Here is a 25,606-nt window from a genome sequence, read left to right on the forward strand (position 1 = left end):
TGATTGGTTCTGTATACCTTCTGTTTTGTTCTGTTTTGCTCTGTTTTGTTCTGATTGTCTTCTGTAAGGAGGGATGGAGTATTGATTGATGAAGATTGAGATCTTGTGAAAGTTTATTGAATAGTTTTTGAGAGTTTTGAATGATTTGAGTATGAGTTATGTGGTTTTGATGACCTTCTGTAACCTTCTGTAGGTCTTCTGTAGAGCCTCTGTCTCTGTTCTGTTCTGTTTCTGTTCTGTTTCTGTTCTGTACTGTAGCTGCTCTGGTACTGTTCTGTAGACTATTCTGTATGCTTCTGTATGTGTTGTGATGGATGAGAGTGTAGCTTAGGAAAGTTTTCTAGCCTTGGAAAGAGGTGAATACAAGTGCAAAAGAGCTGGAGGAAGTGGAAGAAGTAGCTGTTGAAGACTCAAGTGAAGACTAGAGTGAAGTGATAGTAGTGAGCTATGAAAGGACACTGTAGTGGTTCTGGTGACCCTTCATATCAGACATACCTCTTTGGAGGGGTATCCACGACCTAAGAAGGATTATTGAGAGTGATTTTGAGAGATTGTAGTGAGGAGATGGTGTATTATTGATGGAGAGAGAGAGAGAGAGTCAGAGATAGCCAATTCTACTCAAACAGAGTGATTGTATATGAGGGATTGAGAGAGAAGACTATGAAGATATTGAAGATGAATACTATGTGATGTATTTTCATTCAAAGATGGTGTATTCCTTTGTTTTCTTTGTTCTATTGATGGATTTTGTGAAGATATTGAAGAATATGGTTGATTCTATCAAAACCGTGGGAGATCTACATGGTGCTGCATGAAGATTTGTTGTGCATGGTGTTCTTTTCTTCATTGTGATCATATGAAACATGATAAACAAGCTTGTTGATGTTACAAGATAGATTTTCTTGCAAGAGAATTCCCTTTTCCTTGGTGTTCCTCTCGGGGCTCCATGTTTTTGGTGCGCAGCCGGGGAATCTTGCCATCAACAAGCACCAGAAGAGGCTGAAAATGAAGGAAATGGCATTGCCAAGAAGAGAAGAATTCAATGGATGTTTGTAAAGTTCCTTCTTCCACTCAAGAGTTGGAATTCCTCATAATCAAAGCCACTTTCCACAAGAAGTTCATCCCACAATGGCGGAAACACATCACCATCATGATGCATGCTCTATGTGGTGGACAGTTTCCTCTTCCTATTGAAGCAGCAGAAACTTGCATCTTGGTAGCAAACTGTTTGGGAACAAACTGAAGAGCAGAAACAGAGAGAATGACCATCCATGGAAGATTTGGCATTCATTGAAAAGTTTCCAGACAACATCAAGTGGGAGATTGTGAAGAAGCTTCAGGAGTCTTGGTCTATAGAGGTTCACAAAGACAAGAAGGAAAAAAGTTGGAATTTGTTCATGGATGCTCAACAGCAAGATACATGGGATGCTTGGTGTACTGATAATCTTCTGTTTGTTCAATTAGCAACCCACTGGAAGTTGGTAGACAGAGTGTTTTTCACAACATACACTATTGAAACCATCAGAAGTTGGCATTACTATGATGATGGCACCACCAAAATGCTCAGACGTATGCATTTTGACACTTTCAGAACCGAATACCTTCCTATGTGCAGTGGCATGAAAGCAGAATTCAGGGACATTGAAAAGAAAGAAGTAGAAGAAATGTTGGCAAGAGAGTTCTCCAGAGACTGAAGTCTTCTGTCAACCCTCTGTGGAGCACTAATAACCTAGTGGAGCCACACCCCTGATGAATGACGCAATAAAAAGGCAAGCGTTAGAACGAGTCCAGAGGTACGTGAGAAGAGAGAAAGCAAAAATCAAAACCGAGAGCGAGCTCGCAGCAGAAGCCTCCTTTGACGCCCTTGCGGAACTCTTTACAAAAGTCCCAATGGCACATCAAGCCCTTCCTCCTACTGGAGGTCCACTTCCAAGCCAGATCCGTCCTAGAAATATTGATGACAGGCCAGCGAATGTAGTCCCATTGCTAGTTTTTAAGGGAGAGTACAATGAAGACCCTGATCTTCATGTAGCAGAGTTTATGGTAGCATGTGTGGCTAACAATGCCAGAACCCCTGAGCATTGGTTAGCAATATTCCCCGCCACTTTCAAGGGCGTGGCGTTTCAGTGGTATGAGAGACAAGCAGCAGGAACTTTTGGCACATGGGACGACCTGAAGTTGGCCTTCCTCACTAAATTCAGGCGTGAAGGTTTTGAAGAGCGGATGCGAGAGGAATTTATGAACCTAAGTCAATCCTCTGGAGAAAGAGTAGAAGCTTATGTCTCACGAATGGAATCCATCCTGAAGAGATGGACTAATCATAATCTAGATTATGGCATTCAGAAGGAGGTGTTTCTCAGAGGATTACAACCAGAAGTCTGTAAGTTTGTGGAGCTGCAAAGACCAGCCACACTGCAAGCTGCAACAGAAGGTGCAAGACTGTACGATGAAGTGGAAGCTAGACTAGCGATGAATACAGGAAGAGGAGTCCTACCTCCTCTGATGCCAGGAATGATGTATCCACCAAATGCAGTTCCAGGGACTATTCCCTACCCTTACCAACAGATGCCCCCGGTATCACAGTACAGTGCACCAAATCCACAGTGGCCACAATCCATGCCTCAAATGGTGGTTCACCCACAACAACAATGGTCCCAACCAATTTCCTCACTACCAAATCAGTGGAATCCTACCAACAATGGAATCCTACCAACTGGAGCCAGCAGCCAACAGTTCAAACAGAAGCTCTGAATCAGAACCAGAACAGAGACCCCTCTGTACCAGCCCAACCCGTTTATGCAGTGATTACCGAGACTCCTCAAAACCCTCCTGCCAGTACGTCCGGAGGAGAAATCTTGAAGGATTACTTATCTAACTCAGTTGCAAACATCAAAAAGGAGTTGATGGATGTGATTACAGAGCAACTATAGACGTTGAAAGTGAATACCGCTAGCATATCCAACGTTGTAGGAGCAGGAAGAGATGTGATGCGGTCAAATACTTGGTGTGGTAAGTGTCATCAAGCAGGCCATTTAGCCACTGAATGTACACGAAAACCAACTATTCCTGGGGCCTTCTGTTCCTACTGTTTGCGGAAGAACCATACAGAGGACATTTGCTCTCTGAAGGAGATGCATGATAGGAGAAGAAAGGAAGAAGACGCAAGATTTAACTTGTTGGAATCCAAAATGACAACACAAGATATTGGACCCAAGCCTAGAGAGTTTGGTCCTAATTTCGGACCCAGAAGATTTCCTTCCCAAAGTTACAGAGGAAGACAGTCTGGTGGTGGTCAGAGATCAGAAGTGGAATGTTACAGATGTGGAGAAAAGGGACACATCTCACCAAATTGTCCAAATCCTCGAAGGTCAGTGGATTACAAGCCCTTATACAGTCGATGCAAAGGAGAAGGCCACACTGCAAAAGACTGTCCAAGCCCAGCCCCAGTGAAAAACAGTGCTACTGATAGTCCGTCCAAGGCCCAAGAGCTTACCTCCAATTTGGTGGAATTGGAAGTTGCTGCCATCACGCGTGCAAAGCAGAAGGAACCACCTGTCCAGAAAGAAAATAACCTTCCAGCCAGAACAGTGAAATTCAATCTTCCACCAGAAGAACAGAACAAAACAAAGCCTAACAGTGTCGTACAGAGCCCTACAGTGCCACAGAGAGTTACAGAGACAGTTACAGAGATAGGACCAGAGGTCCAGGATACAGAAGAAGAGGAAGTGCCACAAGTGGCAGAAGAAGTTCATGTGATTCCTCTGTTGGAAGAAAGAGGGAAAATGAAAATGGGTGTTGCCCCATTCCCTAACCGGTTAGAGAAGCCAGTGGATCCTATTAAGGAATACGATCTAGTTAGAGATCTAGATACCTTTAGACCAAATCTTACATTCCGACAATTACTGATGTTGTCTCCCAGTTGCCGAAAAAGGTTCAAAAGTATACTGACAAGAAGACGTGGTTTAAGGATTGCTCCCTCAATAGCAACAAAGTCCAACAAGCCTCCAGAGCCTGTAAAAGAAGTGGATATGGCTAATGCTTTTCTAGATCCCGGTACTCCAGAGACTGGCGTATGGATAGAAGGTTGCTTCATCGCAAATGCACTGATTGATGGTGGTTCATCAGTAAACATTATGACGGATATTACAATGAAGGATTTAGGCCTACAAGGTGTGCAACCCACCCAATGGCTCATCAGACTGGCGGATCAGAGTAGAATCAAGCCTTTGGGCATTCTCCCATATGTGAAGACTACAGTGGCTGGGAAAGATTATTGGCTGACCTATCTGGTGGTGAAGCCAAACTCTTATGGTACATCCTATCCTCTGTTACTGGGCAGACCATGGCTTTTTGAAGCCCGAGCAAGGACGGATTGGTTCAAAGGAGCTTTGACCTTGGGTAGAGGAACCAATAAAGTGGTGCTGAAACTATATGGTTCTCAAAAAGGACATGGATCCACCTCCTTGGAATTATCTTTTGACTCCCCTAATGAGGCTACGGATGGAACATCAGCAGACGAAGATGCTGTCAAACAGATCCTTCCCAAGAAAACAGTGGCACATTCCTTAATAGTGGATACTGTAAGCCGACTTCCAAAAGATGCAAAGCCATTATCAATGGGTGAATACTTCCTGCCTGAACCGGGAATGACTTCTGAAATCACTTCTGACAGTGAGATAGAAGCATGGATGTACTGCTCTCCCTGTTATATGTCCATAGCAGAGACAGAGACAGAGACAGGAGAGGAAACAGAGAATCTGTTCTTCTGTTACAGAGCTCTTACAGAGATAGAAGCAGAAGCAGAGACAGAAGCAGAAACAGAAACAGAAGCAGAGACAGAAGCAGAAGCAGAGACAGAAACAGAAGCAGAGACAGAGACAGAAGAGGTTGGATATGATATGGACGAAGAAGGTTATGAAAGTGAGTCAGAAGAATCTATCCCACTTGAAGAGGATACATTTGAGGAAGAAGTTCCAGAAGCATCAGAAGCCGACGAGCTCATGCTATGGGACAGAATGGTGATGGTACCATTTGGTCTAGTAAATGGATCTTCTCATATGAAAAACCTTTATAAGAAATGGATTAAGGAGAACAAGCCGTCTTTTAGCAATGACTCATGCCGTCCTAACCCATCCTTGCCAAAGAAAGATGATGATGATGCATCGTGCCAACAAGCACCAATCCCACCAACCCAACAGGTATCAGAGGGTCCCTGTTATGTGACGTTCCTGGATGTATCATCAGAAGATGAGTCTTCAAGCCAAGAGGTAATTAATCTTGAAACCAAACCCGAAACAGCTCTAATCCCATTCCAACATCTTAAGGAGCAACCTAAGTCTCCACCAAAAGAAGAAGTTGGTTCTACTGGGACATCAGAAGAGGGCACCACTCCCTTGAAGGAGGCGGATCTGTATCCAGAAGTGGTCCGCGGGACCTTCATCCGTGAAGTAGAAGGTGAAAGGCAGTTAACCTTTGTGGATGCAGAAGGCACTGAACGCCACTTGAAGGTGGGTAGAAGCCTCCCAGAAGAGGAGTTGTCAACCTTGCACAACTTGTTGAAAGAAAATTTGGACGTGTTTGCATGGTCCTGCAAAGACTTAAAGGGGATTGATCCCACAATATGTCAACATCATATTGACTTGGAGCCTGATGCCAAGCCAGTACGGCAACGACAGAGGCGAATGAACCCGAATTATTCCACATTGGTGAAAGCGGAGCTGCTGAAGCTTCTGGAAGCCGAGTTCATCTATCCAGTGGCAAATAGTGAATGGGTTTCACCCATCGTGGTTGTACCCAAGAAGAATGGCAAATTGTGAATATGTGTGGATTTTCGAAAGCTTAATTCCAAGACGAAGAAGGATCACTTTCCTATCCCTTTCATAGACCAACTGTTGGACACAGTGGCAGGACATGAGCTTTATTCTCTTCTGGATGGATTCAGCGGATACAACTAAGTCCAAATCGCAGAAGAAGACCAGTCCAAAACAACCTTCACCACAGAATGGGGGACCTACGCTTACCGAGTGATGCCATTTGGGCTCTGCAATGCCCCTGCTACTTTCCAGTGAGTCATGATGGCCGCATTTCAAAATCATCTGCACGACTTTATTGAGGTATATTTAGATGACTTCTGTGTCTATAGTTTGATCCGTGAACACTGGGAACACCTGGAGCAATGTTTTGACCGATGCCGGGAGTATGGGATTTCCCTCAACCCCGACAAATGCATCTTTGGGGTCTCTTCTGGAGTTCTGTTGGGCCACATTGTCTCTACACAAGGGATATCAACAGACCCTGCAAAGATTGAAAAGATCGTAGCTCTGACAGCACCCACCAACCTCAAACAGTTGAGGGGATTCCTAGGCCATGTGGGTTACTACAGAAGGTTTATAGCCCATTTTGCGACAAAGGCAACTTCCTTGCACAAGCTTTTGAGGAAAGATGTAGAGTTTACTTGGACAGAAGAATGTGACAAAGCCTTCCACACTCTGAAGCAGTGTCTGATTGAGGCACCCATTCTGCAACCTCCTGATTGGACGAAAGAGTTACATGTACACACGGATGCATCAATTGAAGGCTTAGGTGCTGTCCTCTGCCAAAAGGGCTCCTCGAAGTTGGATCAACCGATCTATTATGCAAGCCGAAAAGTCACTGATAGGGAACAGAACTACACAGTGACAGAGCTGGAGTGCTTGGCAATGGTGTTTGCCTTGGAAAAGTTTCGCCATTACCTCCTATCCACCCACTTTAAATTTTATGTGGATCATGAGGCCCTGTCCTTCCTGATGAACAAAGCGGATGTGAAAGGACGAATGATGAGATGACTCCTTCTATTTCAGGAGTTCGACTTTGAGGTGATTACTAAGCCTGGTCGTTCCCATGTTCTGGCTGATCATCTGTCGCGTATCCCACAAACTGCAGACGAGGAGCAAGATGATCCAGACCTCCCTGATGCTTCCCTATTCTTGGTAGAAACTGTAACTCCCTAGTATGCAGACATTGCCAATGTGCTGGCAACCCAACAGTATCCTCTTGGTATCTCTAGTCGGGAAAGGAAGAAGCTAATGCTAGAATCAGCCCCCTACACCCTGCTAGGCGGTGCACTGTACAAGAAAGGCAAAGATGAAGTGCTCAGAAGATGTGTCGCAGGAGAAGAGATTGGGATTGTTCTGAGGCTTGCCATGACGAGCCATGTGGAGGTCACTTTGCAGGAGAAGCTACAGCCAGGAAGGCTCTGCTAGCAGGATATTGGTGGCCTACCATTCACAAAGATTTCTATGATTACTGTAAAAGGTGTGATGCTTGTCAAAGAATGGGGAAACCCACGAAGACAAGTGCCATGCCATTGCAACCTATCCTTCCGTTGAAGCCGTTTGAGAGGTGGGGCATCGACTTCGTAGGTCCGATCGATCCTCCTACCAGAAGGAAACAGAACCGATACATCCTCGTATGTACGGATTATGTTACAAAGTGGTATGAAGCTAAAGCCCTAAAGCGGGACGATGGTAACAGTGTGGCCCTGTTCATGTACAAGAATATCATCACCCGTTTTGGCAGTCCCTTAGAGCTAGTGAGTGATAGAGGCACTCATTTCCTTAACAAAGTCATGGAGGAGTTGACAGAGTTGTATAAGATCCACCATCGCAAGTCCACTCCCTATTACCCCAGAGCCAACGGCCAAGTCGAAGTCACCAATCGCATCCTCTGCTCGATTCTGACAAGAACAATTGCCGCACATCGTCGTGATTGGGATGATCGACTTACAGAGGCCCTCTGGGCGTATAGAACCTCCCATAAAGCAGCAACAAGACAGACACCCTTCCAGCTGGTGTATGGTACAGAAGCTGTTTTTCCTGTTGAACTGGAACTACCCTCTTTGAGAGTGGCTATCAAAGAGCGTTTGGGGGACGATGATTCACTGCAACGCCGTCTCCTGCACTTGGAATGTTTGGACGAAATTCGTAGGATGGCTCTCCAGTGCATGGAATCCACGCAAGCTCGACGCAAGGCTTACCATGATAGCTTCATCAAGCACAAGGAGTTCAAAGAAGGTGATTTGGTCCTAGCCTATGATTCACGCTTTGGCAAGTTTCCTGGCAAGCTCCAGCAGCGGTGGATGGGCCCCTATAAGGTACTTGCCGTCAACCCTAATGGCTCACCGTTGATGCCTCTGATGATCCCTTTCTGATCAATGGATATCGCCTGAAGAAGTACTTCCCTCCTTGGGGATCTTGACAATTATGGTCAGTTGATCCTTTCCCTCGTTGGCGCGGCGCTGTACTTCTTCTGATGCTACTTCTGATAGTCGTTCTTCAATCACTCCTGATGAAGTGGATGCAACCCTCTGTCCCCTCAAACCCTCCTTCCAGCCTTGATCTCTTATCCTCTATTTTCCACCAGCATCAGCGGCGAGGTTGGTTCTGACAAATGGTCTTTCTACCATTCCCTTGCTCAATTTGAAAGAAAAAAAAAAGAAAAGAAACGGAAGAGAAGAAAAATATACATATCGATCATGGGAGAAAAGGACTTAGGTCCCTGTCATGCCGACCTATTCTTCGAGAAAAGGTGGAAACACCCTCGGGAATAGGGAAAAACAAGAAAAAAAAAGAGAAAAAAAAACAAACAAACAAATCTGTTATGAGAGAAAAGGAAGCAATTCTCTGTCATAGCAGGACTCATTCCAGGAAAAGGTGGTAAACACCCTTGGGCGAGAAGCTGGCTGTGGAAAAGGTGGTAACACCCAGCAGTCCAGAAAGTGGATTCATTAATTGATATTTCCAGGATCCAATTCAGAAGCTACCTCCCTTGGTACGCTGTGTCCTGGGTCTCTCTGCAAAGTGACTACTTGTCCTCTAGCAGACGACATGTTCCTGTCCAATACAACGTTCGATTTGATGGCTACCTCCCTGGGTACGCCTCTTCAACAACTGACGACGCGATCTTCATTGACAAACAATCAAGTGACGTGAGCTTTCATCCTAACCGGATGGGGAAGTGAGTATGGGTTGCCCTCTGTAACTATCAACAGAGAGTGAGACAGAGGGTGGGGCGAGAGACCAGTCTTTTCCCTTCAAATCAAATGAGAGGTGAGAAGTGTGAATGAAGTGTTGCACGCACGGGATGGGCCTCTCAATGCACAAAGCACAATTTGTTTCTGTGCACTGCCACATAAGGCTCCCTGGCCTTCCTTCTCGCACCATATGCCGGCATAGGGCGGGATGCACAGTTGCACCATCAAATGCGCACAAGGCATACAACCTTTGCACGAGTGACCGTGAGGATTACATCAACGGGTTTCAGGAAAGGCTGCCCTCTTGTATCTCTCAACAGAGCGTGAGACATAGGGGGTGGGATGAGTGTGACTGGAGTTTCTTCAATCAATTACCGAGAGGTGAGATTGAGGGACATTACGACACTTGGAGTCAGGTATGTTCCCGTTTCCCTATGCACCCATGGGATGGGTCTTTGCCATCATCACAAGACACATCACCCTGTTCTGTCCACTGCACTGTAAGGCTCCCTTGCCTTCCTTCTTGCACTTATGCCAGACGGGTTGGACGCACTAATGCACCATCAACTGTGCACCCTGGCATACTCTTTCTGCACCATTCCACCCTTGTTGATTCCTCTACCGGGTATGCGATATGGGTTTCAATCATTCTTCTTCGAGTGATATTAGTCATGGGGCGAGTGACTGTTCTTTCATTCCAATTGAGTGACTGTGAGTTGAGTGCAATATCCCTCATCATTGACGAATTTCCTGCGATTCCTTTAACCAGCTACCTCCCTGGGTGCTGCCGCGTGGTCCCTTCCATGATGGACGTGTGCCGAGAAGATGCCTTGGTCCCTCCAGCACCGATAACCACACTGGACGTGCCATCAACACTCAACCTTGATTCTTGACGAAACGGGCCAAGTTTTTCTAACCCTACACCTTCTGTTTCTTCGTGACAGTCATGTTTTAAGCATGGGGAAGTTAGTGGATGGTCTGTGGCGTGGTCCTAGGTCCCTGTTGCTCGGTTAACCCTATCCGTTAAGGTCTTAAGTGTGGGGACGCGTCCCTGCGCGTCTACATTGCATACCCTTCTGCATATGCCTCAACCTACTCATGCATGTTTGCCATGACTTGCTTTTACCCTCATGGGGTCCCTTCCCATCCACCCGGTTATGTTCCACCCACCCTTGGGGCTGTTCCCTTGCAGTTTTCCTTCATTCCCTATTTTTGTGGTCTTGCCATGTGAATGCACCCTACGTTCACGAAGTCCAAATCCAATCTTATAGCCCTGTTCCTCTCTTTGCCCTGACCATTTTTCCTTTTTACCTACCCTTGTTCCAGTGCACGGTTTTTGAGTTATTAATTTTTTAAGCATTTTGCATAATTTAGCCGGTTTTCCATGTGAACGTGCTTTTCTTGCTTCTGAACTATGATCTGACATCATAGCCCTGATAATCACTTTTCCCTTGACATTTTTCCTTTTTCCTCCGCATCATTCCGATACACGGTTTGTCCGTTATTAATTTTCCAGTTTTTAAAGACTTTTTCATGCGTCTTTTTGACATTTTTCCATGTGAACCTGCCCTGTTTGCATCGGAATTCCAATTTGATTTGACAGCTGTGTCCCTTGTGTCTTCCCCCACCTTTTTCCTTTTTCCTCCACCCTCTTTCGACTTTCGGATTTTTACTTATTAATTTTTAAATACGTTTTCGGGAGTATTTTTGGTGTTTTTTACATGTGAACCCCTCCTCCTTCCACCGGAACTGCGGTTTAACGTGATAACCCTGTGTCCCCCCTTCTTGCGGACATTTTTCCTTCTTACTGCATGTCATTCCGGTGAACGGTTCGTCCGATATTAATTTCTGATTCCATTTTCGGGTTTTTTTGGGTTTTTCGCATGTGAACGCGTTTTATCTCCATCGGAATTATGTTTTGCTGTGATAGGATTGTCGGGCACATCTTTTTGCACAGTTTTCCTTTTTTCTGCACCTCATTTCGATACACGGATTTTTCGATATTAATTTTTAATTGCGTTTTTTGGTTCGTTTTTTGTGTTTTTTGCACGTGACCGCCCTTTCCCCCTCCCGAAAACCTCCATCATATATTTTTCTTGTTTTCCCCCTGCCGTTCTGCCCACTTTTTGTTTTTACGCTATTTCGTTTTGACGTCCGAATTGGGAGTTATTAATTTTTCTTTATTTTTACGTGAATTCGCACGTCCCTCTTGCGCGTGACCGCGCCCTTTTTCGATTTTACGCGTCTCCACGTGTCCCGGTCGTGTTCGCATAACCCGTACCGTCATCCCAGTGCCATTTCAATCCCGTCACGGCAAATTTTTTTACCCTGCCCCGCGCACGTGCGCGGGACGGGGGTACGCGCCCTTTTGGCTCTGCCCACCCCCTACCCTCTTGGCCCTACCCACCCTATGACCCTACCCAACCCCTGGGCACCCTCCCCCCATGGGCACCCTCCCCTACCCCTGCCCATCCCCTCCTACCCCTACCCACCCCTCCCCACCCTTCTTTCTCCCCGACCCTCCCACCCTTTCCATCCCCCACCCCCCCTAACTGCCTCTCCTCCTCTCCCTTTCCTGCTCCTGTTCGTGCCTCCGTCTCCACCCTCCTTATCTTCATCTCCCCCCCCACCTCCCTCCACCTCCACCTCCACCTCCCTCTCTTTCTTTTCTTCTTCCCTTCATGTTCTTCTCCACCTCCTCTTCTTCCCCTCTCTTTCCCTTCCTCTTCTCTTCCTTCTTCTCCCTTCCTTCTCCCCGCCATTTTCTTCTCCTTTTCTCCTTCTTCCTCCCCTCTCCTTCCCCTCCTTCCTCTCCCTCCTGCCTCGTCCTCCCTCCCTTTTCCGCCTTGCAGCGGCCGCCTCCTGGACGCCTCGTCGGCCGCCTCCCTCCTCACTAGTCGCCGCCCTGCCCTTCGTCCGCCGTCGCGCCGCCTCTGCAGCGCCTGCCCGCCAGGTGCCGCCTCGTGCCGCCCCTGCACCGAGCGACGCCGCCTTGCCCGCCCCATGGGTGCCTTCCTGGAGCCCCTGCCATCGCCGTCGTGTGCCTGCCATGCCCCCGCCACGTGGCCCTGTGCCCCCAATACCCCCCCACTAACCCCCCTTTCCACCCACTACAATACCCCCCCACTAACCCCCCTTCCCACCCACTACCACACCCCCCCACTAACCCCCCTTCCCACCCACTAAGCCAAACCCCCCCCGTAACCCCCACACATGCCCTTGTTCCCCCCAGTTCACACATACAGCAACCCTCCCACCCCCATTACCCCACCCAAGCCCCCCATCACACACCCACTCAATCTCTCTACAGGCCCCCCTTCCCCCCCACCATTCCCAACCCACTGAACCCCTCTACCTACACCCCCCTTCCCCCTTTGCAACCAGACCTGCAACCCACTACACCCCCCTCTAAGCCCCCCGTCCCACACACACCCCCCAACCTCCCTGTAAGCCCCCCTGTCACACACTACACTTCCCACAGGCACACCCGCAGCTAACACACACAAAACCCCCCTACCCCCTGTCCTACGCTGCAGAATCATTGAACCACTGAACCGCAAAACCCTCCTCCCAAACCCCTCTTCCCCCCCATAGGCAACCCGCCGATCACCCACTGCCAACCCCCTTCATAAACCCCCGTCCCACCCGTTGACACCCTCGAGACGCAGACACATGTGCAGGTGTATACGCGAATGTGGGTGATTGAGATTGTTCGTGTGGGATCGTGTGCGGGAACTTGTTAGCCGGTTGCTGCCACGTTGCTGCCACACAGCCTGTTGCTGGGTATTTTCCCAGATTTTTAATTAACCCACCCGCCAACCCTTTTTCAAATTTAGAAAAAAACAAAAACAAAAAAACAACCAACCAACACATTGAAAAATACAAACAAATCATTAAAAAACCACTTTAAGTTTTGAAAAAATTACGAAAAAATCTAGGATAATTTCTTTTTATTTTTGCAACCCATGGCCATATTTTTCTCAACCTGTAAATTTCAAAAAAAAAAACCCATTTTAAAATTTTAATTTTTTTTCAAAATAACCAAAAATATGATAAAAATTCATTAAAAATACTTTAAAATCCCAATTAATTTTTGAAAAATTTCTACTCATTTCCTTCCCATTTTTATTTATTTTTGGCATATTTTTCTCAGCTGTTATAATATTTTCTTTCACACCTAAATTCTTTCACACTAAATCACACAAATCCATAACATTAAAAAAATTTAAAAAAAAAACAAAAAAACCCATTTTTCATCCAACACCCCAACTAACCGTCTAGTGAAAAAATCTAGATATTTTTGGATTGAGGAGAGCGCATTCTTTGCATTTTCATACACCCACTACCAGGTATTTCCCTTTTATTCGTTTTTTCAAAAAAAATACAAAACAAACACAAGCTACCCCAAAATCCACGGTTAATATAAAAATCAATAAATAAAAAACAACCAGAAACCAAAGAAACACACAAACAAACACACCAATAATTAACATAAATGAAACCTAACTACCACCATGGCACGCGCATTCGCGCTCAACACACACATACTTTTTAATTAAAATAAACCAGCCGTTCACTTAGCACGCGCTACGTGCGCTAAAAAGGCACTTTAATTTTTAATTAAAATGAACCAGCCGTCACATGAGCACGCGCTGGCAAAAAAGCGCTCCACATCACCTTAATTTGTAATCAATGAACTTGCATTTAGAGACCTAGTCGGGTATCGAAGTCGGGATTCGAATTAATGCACCGCTTCACCTAATAATTGGTAATTTAATTTCTAATAAGGAACCGCCGTTTTCTTGCTAAGGTTTATCACCTAATAAAAATTCACCCATTCTTAATAATTTATTAAAATCAACCCTTCATTAAATTATTTCTCCCTCACTGCACTTAATTCCCCTTTTTAATGAGCCGTTTCGTGGGATGGGTATGCGCAGTCCTTGGCGTTCTTTTCCTGGTCCAGTCTTGGTTTATCATCGATGTCGTCTTGAAATGTGTCGGATATGGTATTTTTTTGGTTTACTGTCTTTGATACGGTTACGGGTACGGTATGCAGTTTTTTTCTTTTATTGCCTGATACGGGGATCTGGGTGTTTGTCTGATGCATCACATGAAGCTTTCGGTCGCATATGTCTCAAGGTCATGTCGAATTTTTTTTTTCTAGGATGTGGTTTGCTTGGGGTTAGTTGGTCGAGTCACGTTTGTTTGGTTGTTCTCTTATCCTTGGATTTTTATCTATTGCTTTGCAGGCATTCTCCTTGATTGTCTGTGTTTGTGGTGTGTGTGTAACCATCTGAATGGCGCCTTCTCACGCTCCTCCCCCTATCCAGTACGTCCCATTAGTTAGTAGGGATTACTCTTCCCTACTTACTTTTGAGCCTCTCACGAAGGCGGGCCTTGCTGCTTTTGTGGCTACTTCTTTTCCATTGCTTCCAGAGGATCCGTCGTTATGTGATGAGTTCCTGGCCTCTTACAGCAAGAAGACATGACTAGTCCAGGGCATTTCTATGACTTTGACACCTCGAGGCTTAAGGAAGGCTCTGTCTCTACCCTCCAAAGGTGAACCTTTTGTGACCACTCGTCAGCTTTTCTCTAATGAAGAGATTCTAAAGCTGTTGCAAAAGCAGACAAGGGAAATCCTCGATGTTAAGAAGGTGATAAACTCTTCAGGAGTTTCCTTTTCTATGATCACTGATCCTGTATGGAAGACGATCTGTCAGTTTCTTCAGGACAGGTTTATGCCTGCCAAAACGCCATCCCAGTATTTGTCCAAAGAGCTTTTCACAGCTTCCAGGATGGTCTTGAAAGGAGTTGCTATTGATTGGAGCACTTACCTCCTCACTAAAATGGATCAACATTTTGTCAAAGTCACCAGGGGTAATGTAACCAATGTCACATATGGATCATATTTGTCTGCCTTCTTGACCTATTCAGGTTTACAGAAGACTATGCCTCCACCTCCTCCATCAGATCCCGTACCTCCTCCTCCACCTTCAGATGAGTCAGAACCCATTGACATAGAGGATGATGATTCTCCGCCTCCCCTGGTCATACAGCGCAAATGCTTGAAGAGGGTAGCGGATAAAGCTCCTTCCGTACTTCCTTCAGTGTCCATCCCTGCTACCTCTGGCAGTGCCCTCCCTGGGTATCTCACTTGTAATAACCTATTAGAGCACATCGAGAAGGATCATTGGACATATCAGTTCCCTCCCTGCACAGTCTAGTTTTAGGAGATGCTATTCCTTTCCTCTGTAAAGATATTCAGAGTTCCATTGAGTTGTCAGTGACAGCCTGTGTTCAATAGCTGTACGCGTCCTTTTATGAAGAGCTCATGCAGTCTAAGGACCAGTTGCATAAGGCAACATGTGAGTTAGCTTCTGTTAAGGATACCCTAGCAGATTTATTTAAGCAAATGGAACAGCAAACCCAACTGGTTGCCACCCAAAGCGATGAGATTTCTTCTTTGAAGATCCAGTTACTAAAGGCTCAATCACAGGTTACTAGCTTTTCAGAGGAGAAGGAGAGGATGTCCAGAGAAGCACAGGAATTCCAAGCTATCTTAGATGACAAACTTTCAGCTTTACAGATGGCTAATGACACAGTGGCCAACCAAGCCTCCCAAATCCAGCAGTTGCAAGATCAACTTGCAAAGTCCCGCTCTGTTTCTCCAAGCCCTAATGTTCCATTGATTCCTTCTCTTTCACAGCAGGACTTGGCTGCTCTTCAGAGACAGGCTACTTTGTGCCCTCTATTCCAGGATAAAGTGGAAAGATTGCAGTCTAGAATGGACTTGTTATGGTCTACCTTTGAGCAGTTTCAGGAATATGTTCTACCAGACCATTCTTTCTTTGTCCACTACCACTTACAGAAGTTGGTCTTCTACATGAAGCTTTCCACAATGGATTTACCTCTTCCAGAGGATGGCTGGAGTGGGGCTTGGTCTGCTGAGTTGTTGACAGAGGTAGTCAGAATGGTCTTTGAAGATTCTGTCATGCCAGATACCATGTTGATGTCGTACATGTATCTACGAGGAGACTTGTTAATTCCAGATGAGGTGGATATGGCATGGTATGTGGGGGATGTGGTCTTACAGGTTGTTTTGTATGTCAACCATTTGGAGTTGCGCATAGCTGACATGCTCCAGAGTTATTCCTCCAAAGTAGCTGATTGTCATGATAATTCGTGGCATCCCATGATTGATTTGGTGGTCCTCAATCAAAGACAAAACACAGCTCCTACCTTTGCCCAGAGTACTAATCAACTGAGGATGGATCTCTTAGCCTATCTTTCAAAGCATAATCCATTTGATGCTACCTTCTTTGATGCCTATCATAGACGACCTCTCTTAGGACCTTCTGTTCCTACCCTCCTCTATTACCAACAAATGGCTCACCGCTATGCTATATATCTTTCCCTTTGTTAATCTAATTCCACAATAATTTTACCCCTTCTTTTCCAACCTTCATCTTTCCCTCAAATTCCCATTTTTACATATTGTTCCTTTATTGAGGATAGGGTATTTTTCCCTTCTCCGCCCTGTTCTTCTCCCTCCATTAATGTACCCTCTACATTTCCTATTTATCAGTTAACACCGTTCCTTAGTGATTCCTTACAAATTTCTGCCACTCCTTCTTTAACCTTTTCTTCTTTTTATGATTTTTCATATCCCTCACTTCATCCACTCTTCCTTATTCCACTACCCTCTCCTCACACTTCTATATCTCAACCACCTCAGTTGGTTAGTGACTGTGACGGGTTTGATAATCAGATTTGCAGAAGAAGGGGATGGAGTTCGGATGATTGCCTTATAGGACCGCAGATCAATTGGCCAGTAATTCCAGGAGAATGGACAGCTTCCAGTCAAGCTTATCAGAACTATGTTCATTTTGCCCAGCAGTATTCACAGTCTGCAGATCCCTCAGTGAGATTAACTGCTCACTTTGCTTGGTACCTGGCGTATATGCATAGGCACTCTCATAATGATTCCAAGCCTATTCCAAAGTTGTGCATGAATGTCAATGTAAGCACTGATTCCCAGCAGCTGGATATATTGTATTTTCATGCCCTTTGTTTGCCTAGCAGATACTTGGTCCTGTTGGAAAGGATGTGCTGTCTCCAATTTTTTCAAAATCCTCCCAAAAACTTTGTAGATGAATCCTTGTCTATGGATCGTTTCCGACAACATCAATCTTTTAAGAGGGATCATCTTCATTGATACCTTTCCAATGTATGGTGGAAGCTTTTAATGAAAAACTCTCTTTTTTAAGGAGTCATTCAGATGGTTGTGTTGTGTGTAGTGTTTGTGTTGTGAGTTCATTTATGTCAAATCAACGTGGTGGTTTCCTATTGGATTTCGTGTACGAGCTACATTTTGGAGAATTGTGGTGATGGGGTCGTGGATGGAGAATTCAAGCAGATGCAGATGAAGAAGAAGCAAATTCTTATATCCTTTACAAATTTGTTGTGATTTTTAGTTTGCTAAGAGGTGTTAATGTATAAAGGGTTTTCCTTTCTTTGTATTTTTATATCAGAAACAGGGTCGTGGTGGATGGATTCTTTGTGGAAAGATATTGAAGATCAAAGTTGCAATTTTAAATGAACTTGTATTCCCTTTTTCCTGGGTCGCGAGGACGCTTCCTTATTAAGTGTGGGGATATGTTGAGTGTTGAAATGACTTGTTTTTTGGCTGATTTTTGTTGTTTTTGAGAGCTAAATGGTTGATTTTATGAGTTGATTGATTAGTTTGGAAGTGGTTTGAGAGTGTTTTGGATGATAATGATCGTGTTTTGGAAGATCATGATGTTTGTTTGTGGTTCTATGATGTTCTGATAGGTTCTGATTGGTTCTGTATACCTTCTGTTTTGTTCTGTTTTGCTCTGTTTTGGTCTGTTTTGTTCTGATTGTCTTCTGTAAGGAGGGATGGAGTATTGATTGATGAAGATTGAGATCTTGTGAAAGTTTATTGAATAGTTTTTGAGAGTTTTGAATGATTTGAGTATGAGTTATGTGGTTTTGATGACCTTCTGTAACCTTCTGTAGGTCTTCTGTAGAGCCTCTGTCTCTGTTCTGTTATGTTTCTGTTCTATTTCTGTTCTGTACTGTAGCTGCTCTGGTACTGTTTTGTAGACTGTTCTGTATGCTTCTGTATGTGTTGTGATGGATGAGAGTGTAGCTTAGGAAAGTTTTCTAGCCTTGGAAAGAAGTGAATACAAGTGCAAAAGAGCTGGAGGAAGTGGAAGAAGTAGCTGCTGAAGACTCAAGTGAAGACTAGAGTGAAGTGATAGTAGTGAGCTATGAAAGGACACTATAGTGGTTCTGGTGACCCTTCATATCAGACATACCTCTTTGGAGGGGTATCCACGACCTAAGAAGGATTATTGAGAGTGATTTTGAGAGATTGTAGTGAGGAGATGATGTATTATTGATGGAGAGAGAGAGAGAGAGAGTCAGAGATAGCCAATTCTACTCAAACAGAGTGATTGTATATGAGGGATTGAGAGAGAAGACTATGAAGATATTGAAGATGAATACTATGTGATGTATTTCCATTCAAAGATGGTGTATTCCTTTGTTTTCTTTGTTCTATTGATGGATTTTGTGAAGATATTGAAGAATATGGTTGATTCTATCAAAACCGTGGGAGATCTACATGGTGCTGCATGAAGATTTGTTGTGCCTGGTGTTCTTTTCTTCATTGTGATCATATGAAACATGATAAACAAGCTTGTTGATGTTACAAGATAGATTTTCTTGCAAGAGAATTCCCTTTTCCTTGGTGTTCCTCTCGGGGCTCCAGAATGGAGTCATGGTGGTGGAATAGGGGTGGGTAGGGGGAGCAATCTGGGTGTCGGAGTCTTGCTCATTTGATTTGTTAGGGAGAGGTAGAAGCCAGGAGTAGGGGTCGTTCATGGCGACTCAAAGTTCTTATTAGAGCTTCTCCCATCTATCGAGCTACTCCACTTCGTCATCACACTAGAGTTTTCCAATGACCTCTAGGGAGAGCGAGGTTGTGCCATCCAGGTTCTTGCCCTAGTCACATGGGCTTGGATAAAAGCATTCTCCCACTCCAATGGCTATGCTCTGCTCATGACATCATTGGCAAAGACTTTGGATAGAATGTAAGTGATTCTTTAGATAGAATGTAGATGTTATAGATTCGATTTTCTTCTAGTTGGGTGATGGTTTCCATCTAGCGTGGAAGTGATTCTTCTAGGATGAGTTGATCTTGTACTATGAGTTAGAAACTCGAAACTACAAACTCCATGGGTCTAATGGCTTCTAGATCGAATGTCAATTTGTATAGAGTCATGCCAGTAGCGATCTTGAAGGAGGTTTGGAAGGCCTGTATTGTTGTGGGGAGCTTAATATCCCAATCTTTTCTATTCTGATCTACCAACTTGGTTAAAATTTTACATAATACCTTATTCATGGACTCTACTGAGTCATTAGCTTGTGGATAATAAGGAGAGGAATTTTTATGAACAATAAGAAAAAATGAGATGAACTCTTTGATGGCTTTATTGAAAAAATGTGTATCTATGTCTCACTAACCAATTCAATTGGAGTGCCATATTGGTGAAGATATCCCGAAATAGATATTTAGCAACTGATTTGGTAGTGTTATTTGGCAAGGCCCATGCTTCTACCCATTTGCTACAATAATCTATTACTGTTAGGATATACTTGTTTCTGGTGTAAGCAAGAGTTGGAGAAATGGAACCAATGAATTCCAATCCTCATTTTTGAAAGGGTTCCAAAGGTAGGATTGGTCGGAGCGGCAAGTGATCTCTAGCTCTAGACACTGACCCATCCTTTGGCAAAAGTCACAGTGCTAGACACACTTGCGAATATCACCATGCATGATCACCACCACAAACCAACTTGTTGGACTTTGCAGATTATTATTTCAACAGTGAAGTGACTGTCAATAATTCATTGATGGGCTTCCTCTAGGATAGTTGGTTACTCCATTGGAAGGACCACTCTTTGTAGCACTCCAAAGAGAGTGCAATAATACAATTGGCCATGTGATAATCTCAAAAAATTGGCTTCGGAGAGCTAGTCGGTTCTGTTAGTCCTTCTGGAGATGGGTGGAAGTAAGCTAGTTTCCAGAAAATCTAGGCAGTCCTATCCACTCTTGGGGAAGTGCAAACTAATGGTTTCTATCAAGACTAAGAGCCTACCCATCCTCGTTTATGTACTACCTAACAAATAAAGTGTTGGCAAGGAGTCACTATTGGGTCGCATGTTCAAAAAACAAGCTCACTGTAATATTGACTATGACTCATAGTGCATCTAGCTTGCCATAGGTAAAGTTAGAATAGTAATGGCTTTCAGCAAGGGCACCACAACCACCCAAAAGCACATAGTGCCATTGGTAGTTAACCCTAGTGTCAAGCCTAAGGAGAGAAATAGTGCACCACAACGTACACCCATTATGATGTCCCACCAACATCTAGAAACCACACCCAAAGCTGTGGATCAGACAATTAAGTGGGTCCCCAAGAGTAGACCACAACCTCACAAAAGCCAATCATTAGGAATGCATAGTCTTCATGCCTCATACTCTAGACCTAAACAAGGTTGGTGCTCCTATGGTACACAAGTGACTAGGCCTTGCTGTCCCAAAATCCCTATTGCATGCCCAAGGTTATTGTAAAAGTAACATATTGGTGTGGTTGGCCAAACTCACAAGTGGCATGTATGCCCCTCAATCCCACGCTCCAAAAAATAATGCCCAAAATCATAAATCAAAAAAAGGTAAGGGAAAATCCAAGAGAAAGAGTGCTCAATCCATGAGTACTCCAATGGTCTATCTATTAAAAGCTCAACCAATCATTAATGAGCAACCAATCATCAATGATCTCTCACATAATAACTCTGATGTAATCATGACTACACAATTCGATGACAAAGCGTCAACCAAAATGAAAACCCAATTAGCTTTTTAAACCATGCTTAGAAAACCTGATGAAAATCCCAAAGTAGAAACACCACGTACCAACCTATCCAATCCAATTAAACCAAAGCCACTAGTAGGCCTTAAGCCATTGTAGTAACGATGATCCATTCTTGAATTGGCTTCCAACATGGCCATGGACACAAGAGATCGTAATGTGCATCCAACAGTTGGACTCAACTTTCACATTGTTTTCTAGAAGTTACGAATGCTTGGACCTGTTGAGATATTTGCAATCACACCTACTTTAGTCCCTTTGTATGGAATAGCTAGGCTAGGAAGATGCAATCCATTCTAGGAAGAGAGACAAATCCCATATGCACAGTGGATGTTAAGTGCTACCAAAGACCTCTATATAATGATGTACTTGAACTATCACTTTCATATATGATAATGCAATAGTACTTGTCTCTTTTTGTCAAGTGTTTGTGTCATTGTTGTCCAGACACAAGATTATGTTTATGAGTTCAAGTCTCAATCTTGAAACCTAATTCACTTGTGTAACAGTTGTCTACATTGTCATGTCAACATGAGTTGTGTCTTTATCTTCCATCCTCCATAGCTTCCGCCTTTGCCATGCTCTAGATCCCGCATCTTTGACATGGTATCAGAGCCCAGTCAGTCATGGCACTGCTCCTCCAACTCCATTGTACTCTCATCTAGCTCAACTTGAGCTCAGTCTAGCTCGGATTAAGTCTAGGAGCTCATCTTCTACTCCTTCTTCTCCATTTGACCTTGTGGCAGCCATAGCCACCGTGCACCTATCCTTCTTCAAGCTCTTAGATCTCTTCAACCAGACAAGATCTTGACAAGATTTCTTCTGGAGAACTGTAGCCCTGATCCTAGAGCTCCTCTCTATCACCTTAGAGATCAACATTAGGCCATTTCAAGCTCAGTATTGTGAGTCTACACAGTTGTTACCCTGTGTGTCTGCCATAGCCAGATAGACCCTGCCAACTTTAAGTTGCTAGATCTTGCAATAGAGGGCATAACTCTTCACGCCCCAACTTCAGGTGCATCATTGTGGCACAACACAGCTCGACGTTGGCCACTGTATGCATCGGCATTGACGAAATCACGAAAATTTGTTTGGACTGCGCCTGCTAATGTTCGAGCTGCTGCCGCCATTGCTATGGGCCGTGATTTGGATGAGGAGGATAGGGCTTTGGTAGAGCATCACATAGGCTACATTTCCATTTAAAATTTTTTGAAAATGATCCACCATAGCTCCTGCAATGTCAGAAAAACCAGGCCCCTATCATGAAACCCTAAAATCCACCATAGTCAATTTTCCACTCAAGCTCAAAAATCTCATTATTTTCTCTCTCCTGCCACCTGGAGCAACACACTGCCACTCTGATCTATTTTCCCAGCATCAAATCAAGGAGGCGAAGGACCTAGAAAGATTGAAGAAGGATCGACGACCCCAAACAAAGAAGATTCAAGCTCAACATCAACACAGACATAGTCTCCGCATAGTGTGTTTTCACACTGTCATTACTTGTGTCTCTTGACACATTGTAATCTGCTCTTCCACTGATAAATCTCAAAATTCTAAAGTTGATTTTCTATTGTTCTCGTAAGTCTAACATGGGCAAAGACTCTCCAACTGCTCACTTCAAAGGAGTCAGGTTTTACACCTAGCAAACCCGCATCAAACTCATCATGATGAAGAAGGGCCTCTGGGCCATTAGCACTAGAAAACAAAAGAAGCCTCGTGATGTGGATCTTGCTGTAACTTGGCAAAAGAACGATGATAAGGCCCAGGCCATTATCAAACTGGAGCTAGACGACAGCTATATCCACCATGTGGATAACTGTGAGACCTCACAGGATACATGGAAGAGACTTGACACCTTGTTCGTTGCACAATCTAAATCATCAAAGTATGGTCTAAATCATGGAAGAGACTTGACACCTTGTTCAGTGCATAGTCTAAATCATCAAAGTACGGTCTCCTGGTTGAGTTTTTTAGGCTTGAAATGAAGTCCAGCACATCACTTGCCACACATCTAAATTACATGGGAGGACTTCTAACCCAACTTGCAGGAATCAACATTACAATGGAAGAAGATGTTTGCATCGGTGTTCTACTTAAGAGTTTGCCTCCTGAATATAATAATGTATCAACAACTTTGATCAACATGCCAAATCTTGAACTTGTTGATATCCAGGTGCTGTTAGAAGAGGAAAAGAACCTAAAAACTAAGGAAGAACCAAGTATCTCTAGAGATGAGCATGCATTATATGTTGGCAACAGGTACAAAGGCAAGAAGGATCAGCTCTTCTGTGACTTCTGCAAAAGGACCAAACACACTGAGAAGTTCTGCCACTCAAGAAAGAGGTCCCAAAAAGCCTATCTAGTTGTAGTCAAAGAAGAAGAAGAAAATAGAGCAAAGGAAGAATAAGAATAAGAAGACCACCAGGAGAAGGACAAACCTCATCAGTCCTTCTATTCAGATAGAAATTTTTAGTTTTGTATTTCCTAGCCCTAATGTCTCAAACATAAACTTGTAAACTCCTCAGTTATCCTTGTATTACAGCCTCTGTACACTTTGTAAGGCCCCTGCTATAACCTCTGGATGTCCATCATGTTTGTGGTACCCACACTTAGCCCTTTCTGCGACAGCCTCTAGTGTTTTGCCATGTTTATGGTGTGCCCACACTTCGCAAGTGTTGCTTTCACTAAAGCCTCTACAGACTTTGTACTTTTGGTTGTGATTGAGGAGGGGTGTTGAGATGTTTGCAATCACACCTACTTTAGTCCCTTTGAATGGAACAGCTAGGTGAGAAAGATGCAATCTATACTAGGAAGAGAGACAAATCCCATATGCACAGTGGATGTTGAGTGCTACCAAAGAACTCTATATAATGATGTACTTGAACTATCACTTTCATATATGATAATGCAATAGTACTTATCTCTTTCTATCAAGTGTCTATGTCATTGTTGTCCATACACAAGATTGTGTTTATGAGTTCAAGTCTCAATCTTGAAACCTAATTCACTTATGTAACAATTGTCTACACTATCATGTCAACATGAGTTGTGTCTTTATCTTCCATCCTCCATAGCTTCTGCCTTTGCCATGCTCTAGATCCTGCATCTTTGATAGGACCTAGGCCTACTTGACAAACACATAGCAAATGAGGTACATTCCTTGCTATGTTGTTGGGAAGAAGAATATGAATACATCTTCACAAAGGTCTCCATCATTGCAGAAGAGTTGATTGTCAATGAAAATTCAAGAGAACATGCCTTAAGCCAACACTTAATCACATCCTTCAAGAAGAGAAAAATCCACATGCTACCATAGGAACTTGCTAAGCTCCAATGATTAGTGAATCTAAGTCCAATTTCTTATGCAAGTGGTATAATATACTCTATGAATTTCAATGGGAACAAGAGGGTTATCAAATCATGACCAATGCAGAGCAATGACATGCCATCAAGACTTCTAAGTATGACCAAACATATCTGGCCCCAACTTCATTTACGGTATTAGCAATGACAAGAAATTGACCACTAGAAGACAATAACATGCTACATCCATACTTGGATAGGATCCTAATAGAGAAGGAACTCCACATTGCAACTAAATTAGCTCATGTGACCTCTTGACCGGCATATTGACTTATATCACACATGTGGACATTCGTCCACAAGATATGGACTGTCATGCAACATTACAATATAATCCAACCTTTTACAATTGGCTCTTGAAATAGTGAGGCATACCAAGGATGCACTGAAGGCCCTTACACATTTACTTCCACAATCCTAGGAAGTATTTTCATCATTTTTAAGGGGGAGGGGGGTAAAGTGGAAGGTGAATGAAAAATCAAAATAGGAGTTGAAATCCAAAAGAAAAGGATGAATTAATTTTATTTTTCTTTTTTAGTAAAAATTCTCCTTGAAGTTCTTACGTGGAATGTATGATTGATTAATGTGAAAATTTTCATTTATTGGTTTATACATTTCACTATCTGATAGTGTTTCTTCCTAATCATTTTACCTTTTATGTAAGAAAAAACCTTCAAAAAGAACTCATTGTGGGTTGTTGTGTGGTGACAAGAATCCAAAAGGAAGGGCAACAAGATAAAAACAAAAAGCTCCCATTCTTGGAGGAAGAACACAAAAAATAATGCTTAGTCACCATTGAGACATGCATCTTCAACTAGCTAAAATTTTGCAACATCCATAACCTGGAGGAGCTGGTGATATCTGAAGAGGGAGTCAAATAGATAATAGAATAGTGCAGCCTTGCTAAGTACCTAGAGAAGGTGGGCTAGGGCACAGATCTTAGCAAATGCACCAAATCTATGAAAACTTTTGGTGTCTAGAAGAACAATGGCATGGTAACAATCAAACAATGAGATGCCACTAGGAGGGTGGAAGTCGACAACTTAGCCTAGAGGTCGTGGAGAAGGCCTTGGAGTTAGTGGACAAGCCAAAAAACAGGCTGAAGAGAGATGTCTATGGGACATTTGGAATGGATAAGAAGAAAGTTTACACGAATGAAGGTATCAGCTTGGCTAATATTCCTGATCCCACCATCAAACTACAAGTGAAGATGGTCCACATTCTCTTCTCGAGTCCAAGATATAATACCCTTATGAATAGAATAGGAGTG

The sequence above is a fragment of the Lygodium microphyllum genome, chromosome 17, assembly GCF_053477565.2.
Source record: "Lygodium microphyllum isolate KBCC chromosome 17, Lygodium_microphyllum_v1.1.10, whole genome shotgun sequence".
Classification (NCBI taxonomy): domain Eukaryota; kingdom Viridiplantae; phylum Streptophyta; class Polypodiopsida; order Schizaeales; family Lygodiaceae; genus Lygodium; species Lygodium microphyllum.